This window comes from Callionymus lyra, chromosome 1 (genome assembly GCF_982586985.1).
Source record: "Callionymus lyra chromosome 1, fCalLyr1.hap1.1, whole genome shotgun sequence".
Taxonomy (NCBI): Eukaryota; Metazoa; Chordata; class Actinopteri; order Syngnathiformes; family Callionymidae; genus Callionymus; species Callionymus lyra.
This window is the reverse complement of record NC_141818.1, coordinates 29,342,284-29,357,892: the sequence shown is the minus strand read 5'-3', so window position 1 is coordinate 29,357,892 and position 15,609 is coordinate 29,342,284.

Sequence of the window (15,609 nt, the reverse complement as noted above, 5' to 3'; positions counted from 1 at the left end):
ACTTGATGTAGATATATGGCTGTCCAGACTGTCAGAAAAAAAGCTTTAAAAGGCAAAAAAAGCAATCTTATGTTTTTCAGTGATAGACCTGTTATTAAATTTCATTGTCTTATCATTAATTTATATTAAATTTGAACCTGTTGTTGATATTCATCTTAAAGGCTGTGAAAGTTAAACGTCAGCCTTAAGCTAAGATGAAAAAGAACGTAAACACCATGAAAGAAAACAAGGGGCACAAATGCTCATTTTACTCTCATCTAAATATATATAAATGAGCCACTTTCTCGTCACAAATCACACTCCTTAAGAATGGTACCTCTTATTAGCCTTCAAAGGCATTAAAGTCAAGGTCAGCACCCAATACTTTCCCAGGCCTGTGGAAAATTATACCTCCATGTTCACATTGGCAGAAGAAAATGTCCTTCTCAGAAATTTCACAACCACTTACAAGATCCTTGCTTTGGGAGATTTTCTCTGGATTAGTTCAGTGTTAGCAGAGGAAATGGAAGGACTGCTGCATAAGACCAAAACCATAGACTGTACAGAAAAGTTTTGCAGAAAACAAATCAGTTTTCTGCAAAACTAAAACACTATAGCTTGATTCAGTACTTCTTAAACGCAAGTCTATTGAAGGTTTATTTACACTTGAAGCAAGCATGTGTCCTGGGGTAACCTTCTGGTTGTTCATGGGTTTGAATGCACCCCTTACAGATTTAGAAATATATAATTTGTTCCAATCTGGTAAAATCACAAAAGCTTCAAGGTAAATTAAAAGGTCCAACAAGAAACCAACCAACGCTATCAAATATGTTCACAGACCAAAATATTTTAAAGGTTATTTAAGTCAGGTGTTTAGATAGCTAGAAGAGGTTTTTTGAAAAAGAAGGATTGCAGTAGTTCAAATACTATGTCAAAAAACGAAACCCGGAAAATTATACTATCTCAACAAAAAAAATGTTTTTAATGAATTATTTTGAGTAACTAATATTTAAGTGTGTCTTAAATAGATTGTGGACCTCTATTGTACTCATAAATGTGTCTGTTTGTGCAAAACTCTTTTCATTGATGCTGATTGCTTAAGCCCGCCCACTGAAAACACTGTTTTTTCTGGAGATTAAAACGTGTTAACCATAACCCCGCCCACTCTTCTGTGATTGGTCAAACATCGAGGTTTGTCACCGCTAGTCATAAATTCCGGGAGTCTCAAAACATTTTCCTCGGTCTTCAGATGTCTTTTTTTCTTTCCAGACAGAGTTCTCTTGAAATACACAGGATAAATACAACATTAGAATGTATCTAATATAATCTTGTTTGTAAACATAGCTCAATTTTTGGGAATTGATTGATAACAAATTGTATTTAATAATGACTACAATATATGTAAGTTACATTTGAGATGTTGTAATTTTAAAATGTATTTTTACTACAAAAGCATAAAATATTTCTCAACTTTTCATCTAATTTCAATTAAATAAAAGCAAGTTAAAGATAACGTACATGGTCACTTATTTAATACTCATTTAAACCCATTTTACAGTAGTATCCACCTCTGCATTTACACTTCACACCGTCTGGTTGTCTGCTTCATCTTCCCTCTTTGATCTGTATGAGGCCTGAAGGATATTAAGCCACAATTCATCATCATTCATTCACAGATGGTTTATATTTAGAGTGCAATATTGGCTTTAGGCTTAGTAGCCAGGCCTAGATTGCAAAGTGTTATAGACGTGCGCACAAACAAGTATGCATTTACACACTAATTTTGCATGGACCAAAGTTTGAGAAATAGTTTTCCCACCATCAAGCCTTTTTATTAGTCTTTCAATTAATAGCCTGTTGACACTGCTGACTCAGGGTCCGTCAGATAACACCCAATCGAGTTAAGTTTCAACACGTTGGTAAGGACCATGGCATCAGAAGTGACACATGTTTCATTAGCAGCGAATAGGTGATTAGCTTTCAACGACTGGCCAATACAAGATAATTACACTTGGTGACATTTGAGGAAGTGTGTATTGCCTAAGGATAGTGGATTACACACACACACACACTGGCGGTCACACATGCACACACTTAAGGAATTGGAGCAGGTTAAATGAAGTGAGAAAGGCAAGGAGGGACGAATTAAATGAAGTAGAGAAGATCCACAATCACATCTCATGCTAATCTGTTGTGATTGTACCCAGATCAAGATCTGTCATGGGCAGATGGTACACTCAGACACATACACTAGAAACACACCGGAGCAAAAACACACATGCGCACACATGCATAAGCACACATCCACAATACACTTTAAAACAACTACATTTGTATGAAAGGTAAGGCTAGCGTGGTTGTGATTCAATTAGAGAGAATAGAAAATGAAAACAAAGAATTAACTTTTATTCTATCTTTTTCTTTTTCTTCTTTTGTATGAATCATATGTCTGCTGGCAGCTGGAGTTCAATCACACTTGCTCCAAGAAAGAAATGAATGCCCGCTCTCAGAGGTTCAGACACAGGCTCACTCTTCACACATGAAATCACATCTATTCACACACACTGCACTTGTCTTTCTCTGAATAACCAGAGAATCACTGCCTGAGTGGCTGGCTAGCAAGATGCTTCAGGGCAAGTCTGACATGAATCCCATCTGACGGCTGTTTTTGCACTCCGATAATTCAATTAGGAAAGAATATGGCCAGCACACTTGTGCAAACGCCGTCTAGAAGTTTTGCCAAAACCCCGGGGCTTGGGGTTGCAATGAGAGCGTGGATACATTACATGAATTTACCTGCACACGCCAACTGGAAGAGACACAGTGTCACTTACAGGGCATTTTAACAGGCTCAAAGGCAATTTGACCAGACTGACTAGGCACAAAGTCTGCTGAGATCATCTGACCTGCAGTGGTTTACAAACTTTGGTGTCTGCACTTCCAAGCGACTCCAGTTGATATTATTTGAACCGCTATGAAACGTGAAAAGATCTCATAAGAAATGAAAAGTTCTTGTTTTTCAGCTTTTAATTGGCTAATTTCACCAACAGGAAGTAGTTCCTTTGCGGCTTCTATCATCCTCCAAAAGTAGCCCAGGCAACCCTTTGAGTCTTAGTGTAGAACTGCTCGCAAAAGAAGGATCTAATGAATATGCATGCAGATCTTTTGCAGGTTGATACATCCACAGGACACCATGAAGCAGACCCTGTAACAGCCGACCTAGGCCAATTTACCCTTTACCTTTAAGTCAGAACCAACATTGAATCGAACTATAACTAAGATAAGACTTTCCCCAAGTTGGTCATTTACACATATAGTGTACTTTTCTTTTCAGCCTACATTTATTTGATAATAATTCAAAATACATTTTAATAATTAAATTATAGCTGATTACCTAGATGGGACAAAAGGTGGAAGTTCTGGTTGGTCCTCCCATTTACAACACACAAAATAACTATGATCAAGAACTGTAGCTTCATATTTATATTTAGTTATTGAGAAATTAAAAAAAAATGTTTAGAAAATAGTCATCATATTTTGTGCCAATTTTAATACATTTTATCTCCAGGACGTTTCAGAGGAGATAACCATTTTTGATTGAGAGGAGAAGTACATAAATATATTTGCCTGAGAGGTAATGTGATGTATCAAACTATTGGGATAGGAATTGTGTCTTTACAGTATAAAGGTATGTTTTGTGTGTCATTGTGCAGACAAAAGCTAACATTTACGTTCACTTTCTTTTATATATACCTTTGTTTAAATTCACTATTCTTTAAATATTGTTATATACACCATTTTAGTGTCGTCTTTGGTTGAGCCTGATGACTTCAACCTGATCTGAAGAAACTTAAGAAATTTTGAATGTTCAAAATTGTCCATGAAGTCTTAGTAAATCAAAAACAATGCACGGTTCCTTCTGAGCTGAGAAAACTATGTAGTACGAGTTAACACTAATCTCTAAAAGTCTTAATAAATATGTTTGACTTAAGACTGTTAATTGTAAAATTTCCAATTAAATAAATTATATAAACACACTGAATAAAGCATCTTTAAATTTCTGAATGAGGTTCATACTATTTAATTGTAAATAATTAACTTACATTGAAAAAATAATTATGCAAATACATATTTTCCTGTAAAGAAATTAAATAATATATATAATAATTCAATAATATGCGCATATTATTGAATTATTATATATATTATTTAATTTCTTTATATAATTTATATACACAGTTTCACAGACAGGGAAGAAACGATACATGAATAAATAATAAACAAATTGTATTTTCTAGTGTTATTCATATCATTATCTTGTAGGTCAAATAGTGTGCTGATGGACAAAAATACATAATTAGAGAACAACAGGCAGATATGTCACATATGTCCATGTGTAGTGAAGGAGAGAATTATTGGAGTCACTCGCCCATTAGGGAAGAAGTCGGCCGCCATCCGTAACACACGGAAACGCGGAAATTTGTGCCCTCCTTCTACTTCGCTGCTAATGTCATTTTTCACATGACACCAATCCTCAACATGTTTGTGAAGCCGTGAACAGTGTGTCCATGTAACTAGGACAAGCAAGAGGGCAGTCTTAATGTGTCAGCGCTTGAGATTTTGTGGGTGGGTGAGTGGGTGCTACTACTGCTGTATCTTAAAGAGTGCACTATTGTTATCCCCTCAAAGCTGAAATCACTCAGGAAGCATTTATTCTGAGAGAAGATGAGTAAGGACATGAGCTGTTTTTCCAACCAGGAGACACACAGGGACTCTCTCGCACATCCAAACACACTTTAAGATACAGTATCTCTTGAGGCGCAGGGTAGATGAGTTGATGGGAGGCTTGCAGGTAGTGGGTAACATTAGAAGAATCTTTTTTTTTGTAGATGAGCAGAAGCTGAGGGCTTAGATGTACCCTTTCCCTGATGAACACTACACAAGTGGCATAAAAAATAGATGAACGGAAAGCCCTCTTTGTAAATGTATGGTGTAGGAAGACAGTTTGGCGAGGACTCAAGATAGATGTTGTTTATTTCTCCTCTAAGAGGTTTCAGTGTGAGCACCTCTCACTACTTACCTTTAGGCACACATGCGAACACACACCTACACACACACACACACATAATGGAGAATGTATAATTAAATTGTCTTACCAGGACTTTAATCGTGGAAAAATAGTGTTTGTTAAGGTTTCTTTAACAAAGAAATACATGGAAACAATCTCTATGGTGATTATGAACATCATTTTAAAGCGAACACTCCTTCTTAAATAAGAACCAGAAGCTTTTATATACCGTATGTAGATATTTATGCTGATAAATCACCAATATACACACTTTTACCCAGTTGTTTATTTTATTCAAACATTCACAAATATTGCTCCATGTTTTATCACAGCCTTAGATATAACAACATTGTTTCAATAGAATTTTCCATTAACACTTTCATTCATAATAGCAATATATATTCTACAATAATGCCTTGGACTTAATCAAAATATCACATTTCATTAAAGCACCCACATGATAATCCAAAAAGCCTATCAAGATTCACCAGCTTAAAAGTCAACGTGCTTACTCACAAACCAAATACGACAACACCAAACAGAAATCTGAAATAATCTTTTAATCTTTGGGGATCAGACAGTACATAAGACCAAAACAGATATTTGTCAGAAACTAAAACACTCAACTGTTTAAACTGTTGCTCACAGAGCTTGATTACCTTGTACCTTCACTTATAAAATATTAAAATTGATATGATATACATGTTGTATGTACTATGTAAACTATGGAGTTTAACTTAAGTGTTTCCATTGTTCCTCTATTAAGCTGGCAAATGTAGCTCTTGTTTGGCCCATGGCCTGCTCTGGTGCATGTTTTAGTGCCAGGGGCGATATAACAGTCTACCCAAATCCCTCACTGCCCCTCTAAAAAAGATTTGTCTGCACCCACTCACCGTACCTGACAAGCCAATAGTTTGCACTCTTCCCATATTATCTGTTAAACCAAACAGGATGAATAAACATACGCACAAAAAAGAAACAATTTAAATATTCAAGATTATGAGGAAGCTGCTGCACAAAAATTGTAAAAAAAAATTCAAAATTTATGATTATTGAAAGCAGATCATGTTTTCTTTTGAAAATAGTGCAGGCACACCTAAAATTGCAGTTCTGTTTTTGTGGACATTGTGAGAAGGGGGGATGCATAAGGCGTGTAAAGAAAGCCTTAGTCATAAGGATGCTTTCCTGCATTGATGTGATCTGATCACGTATGATCTGTGCTTTTGTGTCTGCAGTAGCCTCTGGGATGAAATCAGTTGGGCATCATTGTATCTTAAGCTCTTACTTCTAAAAAGGTAAATGGTTTGCCCTTCAGCAATAAGAACAAGATGAATGTGGCCCCATCAGGTCTTAGGTGTCTTCCACTCAGTGCCTTCAAGCCAGACAAGGAGTCAACAAGTCTAATCACAACAGACCAGTGCAGTACTTTTTTAGGTGTGTTTGACCATTTATATTTCTTAGCGTTCATTTGACTGATAAACATCTTCCTTCGTTGGGAATGGTACTTTCTATCTTTATTATATTTTCATAAGAAAAGGCATCCTGACAAAGTTAACGAGATGGATGTGGTAAAACCTTTATGGTGAAACCTCCCAAAAAACCTCATTTGCCTTATTATTAATTATTTCAGGTGCCCCACCCCTAGTCATTACTTTCTTTCATGATAAACCATCCTTATGGCTCTAGGCCAAGCCTGTTAAGCACTTGGGTCCACTTGAAAGTCACAAAAGCACCTATAGGGGCTCCTGACTGGGTCAACTGAGGATGTAAGAATTAAGGATGTGGATGTGGAATTAAGGAAGAAGACGGCACTGTGGAGGGAATGGTCAGATCAAGTGGGAAAACTGGTGAGGATGGAACGGGGTAATACAGAGAAAGATGAAAGCTTGCTGATAGGCATTTAAATGAAGAAGAAGAGAAGAAGAAAATGATGGATTTGAAGGATGGTATTTAAAGTCAAGATTCCAAATTAAATGGATGATGTATAAATATTGGATATGTGGTAATTGAAGTGAAGGTTAGGAAGCTGTAGAGGCTGTTCTGGAGTCCAAAGCCAAGGAAAGGGCAGATTAAGTCTTCAATAGAAACCAATGATTAGTCAAAATGCTTTGTTTCTCTTATGTAACTTTTCATGTGCGTTCAGAATGGACTTTGAGGGACTGGTCAGGAGCTAGAGAATCCCTATACTTATTGCGTTTTTTTTCAGATTTATTTTTGATACAGTACTGCATATTTAAATATATCAGCTCAATGTGTTTTGAATGTCTAAGGGACTGAGGAAAACAACGTTACAGATGAGGGTGGGGAAGCAGCATGCTCAGAGGAGCTGTTAAATATATTAAGAGATATTTATGCGAAATATGGTCGCATGGTTATGCTACAAGACGGTCTGTAGTTTTATAACTTAGTTTAATAAATGCTGCACAGGCTGCTTTAGGACAGAGCCAACGCGAAAACACAGACACAGACTCAGTCTATCTGGAAACCAAGACACATACTTTTTCTAACCAATCTGAGTTGGTCTCATGACCCCTTCACCAACCTGTAAAACAAAATAACCCCCACTGTTAATATTTTACGTGGTTAGAAATCATATAGAAATTCATGTTGTTGAATTATGTATGTTTTTACAAGTGTGAGTGCATCTAAGGAAGGTGATGAAGCAACAACTGGGTGCTAATCAGTACATGAAAATTGACATTTTTGCCTTTGAAAAAGGAATGGATTACTCTGAAAATAAACCTTTAGTCGTCTTGAGGGTGAGATAGAAAACAAGGGAGATTTGAATTAAACCTTTAACAGCTTCCATGGCAACTACATGTTCAGTGATCAAGCAGCGACAAGAAACATAGGTTAATAGTGGAGAAAAAATAATCACACGTTCTCTAAGAACATCTCCATATATAGACATAGACATAGCTGAGGAATGAATGTCAGAGATATTATAGTTCCCACATCATTTTTCTTTATTATAAGGTGTTTTCATGTGGAGATTTTGGACTGAACTTTGAGTTGAAATTGCCATGTCTGAAATAACCTTCAATCTAGCATCTTGTTTAAAACTGCAAAGTGTGGACCTGAACGTTTTGCAACAATCACACTTGAAATTGATAGAGAACTCATGAAACACTAAAATTTAACTAACACAAATGTGGTCAAAACTGGCTACATTATTAATTTAGAAAGTTCTGGAGGGAAGTTGCCATATAAAGAAGTCCTGTTTACATAAGATCAAAGGTGAATGTTTCTTAATGAATGACATGATTTTTCTACAGAAAATACTAACAATTGATGACAAATATTTAATCAAGTATAAAGTATTAAACAATATATGTAGTGTTTATTAAAATGGTGTTCTGTGGTCCCTTCGCTTTTCTTACATTTCTCACTTTTTCGATGTTTTTTTTTTTTCAACAAACGGTACTGCATATTTAAAAATATCAAAATTCAGGTCGAAATCCTACATTTTTATTGTCAGTGTTGTAAACAACATAGGATTGTCTTGTGGTGTTAGTACTGAATACAATGAGGAACAAAGATAACACACAAAATAATAGACGGCGGCAAAACCATTATAGTTTGCGTTTCTAAGCGCGCAGATATAAATACTCATGAGACGTACTCTGAAAAGAACAACTGTCAAAAGCGGTCAAACGACTTAAATGACCATTTCTGTGTTATGAGGATTGTTTAAGATGAAGCGGGGAGAAAAAAAACGATGTAATATGTTTTTCTAAAGCACTGAGTTCAAACTTCACAGAGATAAAAAGATTAATATTTTTGTACTCTGCTTCTCATAAAAATGTGCCAATTTTATCACCCATTCTCAAAGGAATATTAATATCAAACACGGATGGCAGATAAAAACTCTTTCAAGTATGAGGTGGTGTTTAAAGTTTTTAGTGAAGCTCATTGTTCCAACTGAGATAGCTCAGTCTACATTACAAGGCATTATTAGTAAAACACTATCTAATTTTCTCTTCAAAGCTTAATTTTTTGCACTTACTTATGGACAAAAAAAGAAAAGAAAAGAAAATCACATAATTTATGGGGACTATCGCAGCTATTAAGTCAGGCTTTAAGAAATGCAATTAGTTTTTTATGCAATTATGAATATCCACTAATTCTTGACGCACAGGCTCAGAGCACGAAGGAGGGTGGTGTTGCAGACCAGCAAGGGATAAAAAACAACACACCCACTCACTTTTACTTGTGTGACATCAAATTAAATTGGTTTTAACAACTGTGGGATGAGGCTGTTGAGATGCAATGTGACTTAATGGACATTAGGCTGAATGCAATGGTCGTGAAAAGGGGTCAGCAAAATAAATAATATTGCAAAGCAACAATTCCTCTTGAAACACAGTAACATGTTATCGATGAAAGTAGATTACAGACATAGAGGCAGGTCAAGCTTCTAAATGATCTAATTGCTTTAATTACTTGCATTTGAATGAATCTTCTGTCTTATTTTAGGCAGGTGCACACAGATGTGCAACCAGACATTGAAAGCTCTTCATTAACGATGAGGTAGCAACCCACGCGGCAATTAGAGGTGTTGGAAGGCTGGTTATGGTTGTAATGTAATTGCTGTTCTTCTTCAATTAATTTTCTCCTTTTTTTAAGAGACAGATTGTTTTAAATAGCAAAAATTATAGAAATCCCTGTTTGTCTATTTATTCACTCATTCACTTATTACAGCCTCTTCCCAGCTTATATCGCAGCGGCAAAAAAATAACAACCATTTATGTACAGACATGCATAATATAGTTCGATTAATCAAACACTTTATGAATTTAGACTGTTGGAGAGTTCCACATAAATGTAGGCTCCCCATGTTTTGCAAACTTTAGAATCCCAAAAAATCAACACAGGATGGTTGGTGTGGTGGTCAGTACTACAGCAAAAGGTTGCAAAACTCTGATTTCCTTTCACATTTGGAAAAACTGCACGGGTAAGAACACTTGACCTTTTTTTGCATTTACTTTTGTAAAAATAATATTTGTGTGTTTTCCACTTGTGTTGCCAGTGAACCAGGACTGGTAACAATTATTCAGCTGGCTAACTTCCATTCAGGTTCACCTTGACCCTGAGAAAACACAAGGGTTTAACCGAAACAATAAATAAGAGATAAAAAGTAGACAAATGAAATTAAAGACCAACACAATTCTGAACACTACGTATCAAATTATTGTTTGTTAGTGTTTGCGCTAATAATTCCACTTTATTCTTTCACTGTAGCCAAAAGAAGATGAAGAAAATAGTTTATATTGTACGGTTGTCAATGGGCTGCAACAAGCTTGTCCATCAGATAGTCTGTTTGCTCTTTCTCTTTTGTTTCTAGACACTGACCACACTTACATATTTTTCATTTATTCTTTGTGTGTTTAATGTGGATGAAGTTATTATGCCATCATTATTAACTATTGAAGCACTCGACAGCCTGACAGTGTATATGGAGGTATGGTTAGAAAGAGGGAGGCTGACAAAATGACATCCAAAAGAATAAACAAATTACCTTTGGAGAGCCAAGTCACGCTGCAAACATTAATTACTCTCTGAATATTGAGCACTTAATAATCCAACACGGCAGACAACTTATCAAGATGAACTGTAGGCGCCTAAATCAACAGTTATCAGAGAAAAGCCACTCTGCTCTTATCAAATAATACATTGGCTGACAAGATAATTTTGCTATGAATATATTATTATAAGCTTAATACCAAACTAAGTTTCCTAAGTATTGAGAGTTTGAATAGAAAAACTGAATCATTGGGTAGATTGTCATGTAATAAAGCTACAGTATACTTAGAGGAACATGGACCTTGCAACTTTCACTTGAAGAACAAAAACACCTGTTTTAAACCCATGTAAATGAAGAATTCTTCTTCCTACAACTTAACTGAGTTTTTGTTCACATATTGTTCTTTTAATTAATCAGATGGTCTGTCTTAGACTCAAATCAATATTAATAAAATGTGTTTTGATGCATATTCTTTGGAAATTTGCATCATTCGAATTGATTTAAATAAAACATTAAGCAAATACAATGTCAGGTTTAGCCAGAATGGTAATGAGCATTTTCCTGAACTTTCATTAGTAGATGGAATTTAAAAGAGTCTGTAGCAGTGTACTCAGGTAATATGAAATATGTCGTATCACCTTGAAGCTGTTATTAAGATGTCTACATTATGTCAGACACATGTCACCAAATAAATAAAAAAATCTTTTAATTAAATAAAAAGTCCTCATCTTGATATTGTTGTTTTTTTAATTGAAAGGTAAGGTGCAACCTTTTTTATTCAGCCCTTGACCTTTGACACTCCAGTAATCGCCCTTGGGCATGGCCTCAAAATCGTATCATCTTAAATTACAGATTTTATTTTCTATGGAAACACTTCTACTTTGGTTTGTTGTTGTCATCTAAACCTAACTTTTGCAGATCTTGGCAGACATCTGTTTGAAAATGTAGACTTGCAGGTTTGTTTTCTTGACTAGCTGTTACATTTCCTCCTCACTTGTGTGTTCAGCTCGCTAAAACGGATGCTCATTGTGTTGTCAACACAGATTTGAAATGCCCCACGCCAGTCATCCAGAACCCTTTTCCTCAAAGAATGTTTATTTGAGCATAAAACAGCAGGCCCCAGGGTGCTCAAACACAGAAAACCAAGTAAGAATATAACGTAAAAGAAAACTGAACACAGCTGGTGGCAATGTAGAATACATTTTTTTTTTAGACAAAACAATATATCTCACAAGCTGTGGTTGTATATGTCACTATAGCATAACTGTGTGCATCACGGAATTTGTCAATTGCATGATGGCTTTTTTTGTCAAAGTAATATTTAATATTTACTTTTTGAGGTGGTTGTCGACACATATATGTACACACACAAGCATGCACACACATAACAAACAGCATATTCATAATTTTGATGGAAAAAATCTGATCATCAAAAGTCAAGTCTGACTTTGGGCAAGTTTTTCTGGGGGAAAGTAAGATTGTATTTCTGCACACTCAGACAGTTGTCTTCCCTTTTTGTTTAGATTTGATCTAAAATCACCTTGAGATTGAGCTTTCAGATAAAAACAGATTAGATGGGCATGTAGATGTCTCGAGATAATAGTCTTTAACAGACAGTGAAGGATGTAATTAGGACAACGAAGATATCTGTTTCCAGCTGATGCAGTCGCAGTGTCATCAACCCTCTTATTATTATTTCTTTCCACTAAAAGAAAATCAAAGACAGTCAAATTAATGTCAAGCCAAAAGAATGTCATCATGAACTCCTGTCTATGTATTTATGCATTTCTATGCACTGTTTTGTGTTGCCCACACATACACTTCTTTTCATCTTTTGTTAGATGGTGCTCATGTTTGGACTGGGATTTTTTGTTCTTCTTTTTTTACATATTATTTTGCTAGCATTGATAACCTTACTTGCTGCAGATGGTATTATAATCAAAAAATACTACAATGTAATTTGTACTGATAATATGAATAAAAAAATATATTTTCGTTGGGTGAGTTACTGTTAAACATTGTGGACAGCATTACACACTCGCTACATAACACGCTTAACTTAATTGCACCACGAACTCAAAAGACTGTAAACGAAAGAAGTTCTGTCAAATCAGTAAGTCCTCAATAACTGTCTTTGTTTGTTTCCTTTTGGATCCCATTCCCACATAGCTGCTAGGGAAGTGTTCCCCTTACTTGACTTATTATAATTATGAACTCATCAATCAGGTTATGTGCCTCAGACTTTTAAAGTTGCACTAATTAAAACCTCCACTTAATAAGCCCACTCTTGATCCAGGCGTTCTTATTAACTATAGGCCTATAATCTTGTCTTCATTTTAAAGATTCTGGAGAAATTGGTCGCGAGTCAGCTCAGTGATTATTACCATTAAAAATGTGTTCCAATCTTGTTTTAGGGAACACCACAGCACATAAACCGTGTTAGTAATGACCTAGCACCAACATACATCACAGATCTAATCCAAACATATCAACCTTCTAGGATTCTACAATCCTCAAAGTCAGATCTATTAATTATACCACAAATCTCTAAATGTAGATCTGGAGCAAGGGCCTTCAGTTTTCAAGCCACTCTGCTGTTGAACCAACTACCGTCTTCAGTCCGGAGGGCATACACCCTCTCAATGTTTAAAAAGAATCTTAAAATTTACCTTTTTCATGTCAACGATCAAGATTTCTCTCCATGACCCTCCCTGGACTCTGCTGTTCTACTCTATAATCTTTCATCTATCTACCCCACCATCCACCCTTCCAGCCGGTTGTAGCAGGCTGTCAAAACTGGGTCTGGTTTTCTACGCAGTTTCTGCCTCTAAAAGGACAATTTTCCTCGCCATTGCCACACTGTGATTCACTCATTCTTGCGTTGCTGGGATCCTTTTTTCTCCTATATAGTAAACTTACTACAACTGTAAAGTGTCTTCAGATAACTTTGTTATGATGAAACACTTTAAAATGAAATTTAATTTAATTGAATTAGCGGCCTCAGCCCACAGGAGTCCCAGACCCGGCCGGCAGATAACCACTGGCGTTGGCCATGACCAGAACCCTGACGAAAAAGCAGTCGAAACGCAGGCAGACCCCGGCAGCACACAGAAGGAAGGAAGATGGTAGGCACCAGGAGTAGGCGCCAGGAGGGTGACCCAGAGTGCCAATCAGATCCTGGTTCAGGGCCAAAACACCACTTGTTTGTTCCACTCCTGAGTTCCTTTTCTTGAAGTTTGAGAAAAGTCTTACTGTTAAAACGTTAAGGTGGCCATAAATGATGCAGGATGTTAAGGGGGTTCTCATGGCCTGCCCCATCTTCTCCAGATTTAAGACTTTCTCTGGCAGGTCTAAAACCTCTCCCAGTTCTTGGTCATCCCTGGCCCCAATACTTGATTGACTTTGTCAACTGTCTTCCTCCCTCCAATGACAGGACTACCATCATGAAATTTCCTTGACATGGTCTCAGTTCATTTTTTTTGAGCCTGGTAGGCCTTCTGCAATGCTGTTTCTAAAGTCTAACAAAGCCACTGCTTGAGAGTTAACCAAGGCATTAAAGCTGCCCCATGCTGCGTCTCCGCTTGGCATCTGGCTTCCTAGTGTCTCCAGACACCATGGATGGAAAATGCCTGAAACACACATGTTCTCTTTCATGATTGTCTCCCTCAATGTCGACTTAAAGCTATCATCTTACTCTCTTCCGTTCTTAGGAGTGTGAAGGAACTATTCCCTCTGATCAAGCTCACTGCTGTTTTTGCCGGTTCATTTGTAGACATGCCAATCAGGCACAGTCACTCCTCTAGGCAACAAAAAAACCCTGGACCTGCTCTACAAGGCCATAGTTCAGTATGTTTTACTCGACTCTTAAAAGCTGGCATACAGATATGTTGGACCCTTCATAATTGAGTGTATATTGAATGCCTTGGCGGTCCACCTAAAACTTCCTAAATCAATCTAGTCACATCCCACCTTCCACAGTCATTTACAACTGTCCAGCCTACTGCAGCATACAGATGCTGGTTTGGGTTTGAGTGACTTTCTTTATGTTTCACAAATGGTCGTGTGTCTTAATGCCAACGTCTTTTTCCCCGTTTGGACCCTTTAAAATGTATTTTGGACTCTTTAAGGGACACTGGATCATTAAAGTATCGCCTTCTTGTGAACAATTTATTCACTGCTTGTTACACTTTTTCACTTGCTAAATTTTGCCCTGTTACAAGTTATTGTTTTACACTCCTGGGTCTCCACACATTCAAGTTCCTTACAGTTTCCAATAACTTGAACTTCAATTTCAGTATCACAAAGAAGAAATCGCAGCTTGAAAAATGAGGAATTTCACACCTGAAACCAGTTGTTTAACAGTTTACTGTAGAATCCACTCGACCAATTAGCCATTAAAAATAGGAGACTTTGAATCACTGATGTGACAACAGCTGTTGGGTGAGAACAAGAAGGGTGGGTGCACTTTTAAAGAACAGCATTCTGTGATTTGATTACATGTTTTTAATCCAAAATGAATATGGTTGGTTGTTAACCTTTTCCAACCTCGTTTCTTTTCATAGTTTAATTTCACTGATGTTTAGAGAGGTATAATGAGACTGCATGATGAATCTCGCCCACATACAAAGATTTGAGTGCTTTCGATGGATGTGTGAATTTATAATTGTGGATATTACGCTTAGCGAGGATTTAATAACAGGCTATCATTGTCACATCCGAGTACAAGGACCTTATCGCCAGTGCTAAATTAACCTTTCCATTTTAATACTTTCACAGTCCAGCAACGTATTTATTGAACTGGTAAATTTTCTCAATTTAATCTAAAAAAAACAACAACATTCTTTTAACTTTATAAATCAAGTTCAAGGAAACAAGCTAAAAGGCTACATGTTACTTACTTAGAATTGTCTTCTCAGAAATATAAATCAAATCAGATGTTGATATATTATTTACGTTTATCCGGTAGTTTGGACCTTGCATTACTTTAATATCAATTTACTAAAGCAGGATTTTTGAAATATTTTAAATTCTACATTTT